We start from the raw sequence: 5,000 nt of genomic DNA, 5'->3' as shown, positions 1-5,000 counted from the left end.
AAAGATGCGTCGCCGGCTCGAGGCCATGCGATCGGCACAAAGTTATCCAGAGTCACCAAAGGACGGGCAGAACCCGACTGGCTTTGAACTAATAAAAGCGCTCTTTCCCGAGGGGTCGGAGCTGGTCGGCATGTATTAGCTCTAGAATTACCACAGTTATCCAAGTAAATTTGGATCATCTAAGGAACCTCGACTGATTTAATGAGCCATTCGCGGTTTCACCGTACGAGGGTGTGAACTTAGACATGCATGGCTTAATCTTTGAGACAAGCATATGACTACTGGCAGGATCAACCAGAATGCAACCCGTATTCTGCGTGCCCCGGGAGACGGTTGCAGCGCCAGTTGGGACCGCTGCTCACAGAAACGAGGGCTGAGCTCTTTCCGTGGGCGGTCCGCGGCAGCACTATCAACTGAAACCACCGGACAACAGATTCAGGGCCTGAGAGTGCAACGAATCCATCGGTCTCGGCGGGAGGCGCGCCAAGAAGAAGAAGGAGGAGGAGGAGACCAGACCGGACCGGACCGGACCCCACCCTTTCTTCCTCCTCGACACCGTCTCCGCCCGTTTCCACGTGCCGGACGACGCCCGGTTAGAGACGGGCGCGCCCTTGACGAGATGAAGCAGGCGTTACGCTTTGGGACGCCGAAGGGGCTGGGGAGCACCAACGACCGTCAGTGAGGGAGGAGAGAAAACGCTTCTCTCGACCCGTCGTCAGCGAACGCACCGAACCTTCTACGGACCGTGAGACGCCGGCCGACAAGCCGAGCCCCGGCAAAGGAAGCCCGGCGAGGCGGCCGTGCGCGTTCACACTTGGACGCGCAGGCGGGAAGCTCGGCAGCCGGGCGGGTAGCCTGCGGGGAGCTGGTGGGCTCCCGAGACTCCCGTCCCCCGACTCGGGCCTCGCACGCCGAGCGGTCGCTAGCTTGCCAGTGCAAAAGACAGAAGCGCGGGGGCAGTAAAGCCAGGCGGACGGGTCGACCGTTGCCGGCTGTGCGCCGACCGGAGCGATCCGCCACGCCACGCCGCGTCCCCCACAACCAGGGTGTCGCATAAGGCGCTGCGAAGGTGGACCTTGATCCACATTGGGCAGAGCCTGAGTTGAGGCCCCCAGCACGTGCCTGGGGACCAGGCGTTGAGGAGTAGGCCTTTTTTTGAGGGCCCAGAAAGTATTTTGGCAATTGTAGCGAGGTTTTGGAGTTTTATCCACAACCTTTACCTGCCTTTTTTTCTTTTTTCCTTTTTTCTCTCTCCGAGCATGCCAAAGTTGATAGAAAACGCGGTTCGGCATGGACGGGAGCAGGCGTTGAGGAGTAGGCCTTTTTTTGAGGGCCCAGAAAGTATTTTGGCAATTTTTTACTTTTTTATCCACAACCTTTACCTGCCTTTTTTTTCTTTTTTTCCTTTTTTCTCTCTCCGAGCATGCCAAAGTTGATAGAAAACGCGGTTCGGCATGGACGGGAGCAGGCGTTGAGGAGTAGGCCTTTTTTTGAGGGCCAGAAAGTATTTTGGCAATTTTTGACTTTTTTATCCACAACCTTTACCTGCCTTTTTTTCTCTCCGAGCATGCCAAAGTTGAGAGAAAACGCCGTTTGGCATGGACGGGAGGAGGTGTGGAGGAGTAGTCCATTTTTGAATGGCAGCGGAAAGATTTTGGCAATTGTAGCGAGGTTCTTCGGACTTTTATCCACAACCTTTACCTGCTTTTCCTCAGCGAGCATGCCAAAGTTGAGAGAAAACGCCCTTCGCCATTGACGGGACCAGACGTTGACGACTACGTCTTTCTTTTTTTCACGGCGCCTGAACGATTTGGGCAATTCTCCACAGCGCGTTTACTTTTTATCCACAACCTTTACCTGCCTTTTCCTCAGCGAGCATGCCAAAGTTGAGAGGAAAACGCCGTTTGGCATGGACAGGAGCAGGCGTTGACGACCAGGTCTTTTTTTTGGTCTTTTTTTTTCACAGCGCCGGAAGGATTCAGGCAATTCTCCAAAGCCGGTTACTTTTATCCACAACCTTTACTGGACCTTTTTTTTCTTTTTTTCCTTTTTTCTCTCTCCGAGCATGCCAAAGTTGATAGAAAACGCGGTTCGGCATGGACGGGAGCAGGCGTTGAGGAGTAGGCCTTTTTTTGAGGGCCCAGAAAGTATTTTGGCAATTTTTTACTTTTTTATCCACAACCTTTACCTGCCTTTTTTTCTCTCCGAGCATGCCAAAGTTGAGAGAAAACGCCGTTTGGCATGGACGGGAGGAGGTGTGGAGGAGTAGTCCATTTTTGAATGGCAGCGGAAAGATTTTGGCAATTGTAGCGAGGTTCTTCGGACTTTTATCCACAACCTTTACCTGCCTTTTCCTCAGCGAGCATGCCAAAGTTGAGAGAAAACGCCCTTCGCCATTGACGGGACCAGACGTTGACGACTACGTCTTTCTTTTTTTCACGGCGCCTGAACGATTTGGGCAATTCTCCACAGCGCGTTTACTTTTTATCCACAACCTTTACCTGCCTTTTCCTCAGCGAGCATGCCAAAGTTGAGAGGAAAACGCCGTTTGGCATGGACAGGAGCAGGCGTTGACGACCAGGTCTTTTTTTTGGTCTTTTTTTTTCACAGCGCCGGAAGGATTCAGGCAATTCTCCAAAGCCGGTTACTTTTATCCACAACCTTTACTGGACCTTTTTTTTCTTTTTTTCCTTTTTTCTCTCTCCGAGCATGCCAAAGTTGATAGAAAACGCGGTTCGGCATGGACGGGAGCAGGCGTTGAGGAGTAGGCCTTTTTTTGAGGGCCCAGAAAGTATTTTGGCAATTTTTTACTTTTTTATCCACAACCTTTACCTGCCTTTTTTTCTCTCCGAGCATGCCAAAGTTGAGAGAAAAACGCCGTTTGGCATGGACGGGAGGAGGTGTGGAGGAGTAGTCCATTTTTGAATGGCAGCGGAAAGATTTTGGCAATTGTAGCGAGGTTCTTCGGACTTTTATCCACAACCTTTACCTGCCTTTTCCTCAGCGAGCATGCCAAAGTTGAGAGAAAACGCCCTTCGCCATTGACGGGACCAGACGTTGACGACTACGTCTTTCTTTTTTTCACGGCGCCTGAACGATTTGGGCAATTCTCCACAGCGCGTTTACTTTTTATCCACAACCTTTACCTGCCTTTTCCTCAGCGAGCATGCCAAAGTTGAGAGGAAAACGCCGTTTGGCATGGACAGGAGCAGGCGTTGACGACCAGGTCTTTTTTTTGGTCTTTTTTTTTCACAGCGCCGGAAGGATTCAGGCAATTCTCCAAAGCCGGTTACTTTTATCCACAACCTTTACTGGACCTTTTTTTTCTTTTTTTCCTTTTTTCTCTCTCCGAGCATGCCAAAGTTGATAGAAAACGCGGTTCGGCATGGACGGGAGCAGGCGTTGAGGAGTAGGCCTTTTTTTGAGGGCCCAGAAAGTATTTTGGCAATTTTTTACTTTTTTATCCACAACCTTTACCTGCCTTTTTTTCTCTCGAGCATGCCAAAGTTGAGAGAAAACGCCGTTTGGCATGGACGGGAGGAGGTGTGGAGGAGTAGTCCATTTTTGAATGGCAGCGGAAAGATTTTGGCAATTGTAGCGAGGTTCTTCGGACTTTTATCCACAACCTTTACCTGCCTTTTCCTCAGCGAGCATGCCAAAGTTGAGAGAAAACGCCCTTCGCCATTGACGGGACCAGACGTTGACGACTACGTCTTTCTTTTTTTCACGGCGCCTGAACGATTTGGGCAATTCTCCACAGCGCGTTTACTTTTTATCCACAACCTTTACCTGCCTTTTCCTCAGCGAGCATGCCAAAGTTGAGAGGAAAACGCCGTTTGGCATGGACAGGAGCAGGCGTTGACGACCAGGTCTTTTTTTTGGTCTTTTTTTTTCACAGCGCCGGAAGGATTCAGGCAATTCTCCAAAGCCGGTTACTTTTATCCACAACCTTTACTGGACCTTTTTTTTCTTTTTTTCCTTTTTTCTCTCTCGAGCATGCCAAAGTTGATAGAAAACGCGGTTCGGCATGGACGGGAGCAGGCGTTGAGGAGTAGGCCTTTTTTTGAGGGCCCAGAAAGTATTTGGCAATTTTTTACTTTTTTATCCACAAACCTTTACCTGCCTTTTTTTCTCTCCGAGCATGCCAAAGTTGAGAGAAAACGCCGTTTGGCATGGACGGGAGGAGGTGTGGAGGAGTAGTCCATTTTTGAATGGCAGCGGAAAGATTTTGGCAATTGTAGCGAGGTTCTTCGGACTTTTATCCACAACCTTTACCTGCCTTTTCCTCAGCGAGCATGCCAAAGTTGAGAGAAAACGCCCTTCGCCATTGACGGGACCAGACGTTGACGACTACGTCTTTTTTTTTTCCGGCGCCTGAACGATTTGGGCAATTCTCCACAGCGCGTTTACTTTTTATCCACAACCTTTACCTGCCTTTTCCTCAGCGAGCATGCCAAAGTTGAGAGGAAAACGCCGTTTGGCATGGACAGGAGCAGGCGTTGACGACCAGGTCTTTTTTTTGGTCTTTTTTTTTCACAGCGCCGGAAGGATTCAGGCAATTCTCCAAAGCCGGTTACTTTTATCCACAACCTTTACTGGACCTTTTTTCTTTTTTCCTTTTTTCCTCTCTCCGAGCATGCCAAAGTTGATAGAAAACGCGGTTGGCATGACGGGAGCAGGCGTTGAGGAGTAGGCCTTTTTTTGAGGGCCCAGAAAGTATTTTGGCAATTTTTTACTTTTTTATCCACAACCTTTACCCTGCCTTTTTTTTCTCTCCGAGCATGCCAAAGTTAGAGAAAAACGCCGTTTGGCATGGACGGGAGGAGGTGTGGAGAGTAGTCCATTTTTGAATGGCAGCGGAAAGATTTTGGCAATTGTAGCGAGGTTCTTCGGACTTTTATCCACAACCTTTACCTGCCTTTTCCTCAGCGAGCATGCCAAAGTTGAGAGAAAACGCCCTTCGCCATTGACGGACCAGACGTTGACGACTACGTCTTTCT

The 5,000-nt window shown here is 49.8% G+C and overlaps 1 non-coding gene across 1 annotated transcript in view; it reads right to left on the bottom strand.

The window, feature by feature from the left end:
* LOC143279304 (small subunit ribosomal RNA) overlaps positions 1–301 on the bottom strand; it is a 1,827-nt gene extending 1,526 nt beyond the window's left edge. Inside the window, exon 1 of the ribosomal RNA XR_013054848.1 lies at positions 1–301. This exon is cut by the window's left edge and continues 1,526 nt beyond it. This is a non-coding gene — a ribosomal RNA (small subunit ribosomal RNA).
* Between the last annotated feature and the right edge of the window lie 4,699 nt (positions 302–5,000).

Source organism: Babylonia areolata, unplaced genomic scaffold (genome assembly GCF_041734735.1).
Source record: "Babylonia areolata isolate BAREFJ2019XMU unplaced genomic scaffold, ASM4173473v1 tig00055237, whole genome shotgun sequence".
NCBI lineage: Eukaryota > Metazoa > Mollusca > Gastropoda > Neogastropoda > Buccinidae > Babylonia > Babylonia areolata.
The sequence above is the reverse complement of the archived record's forward strand: the minus strand, read 5'-3'. Positions and strand labels throughout refer to the sequence as shown.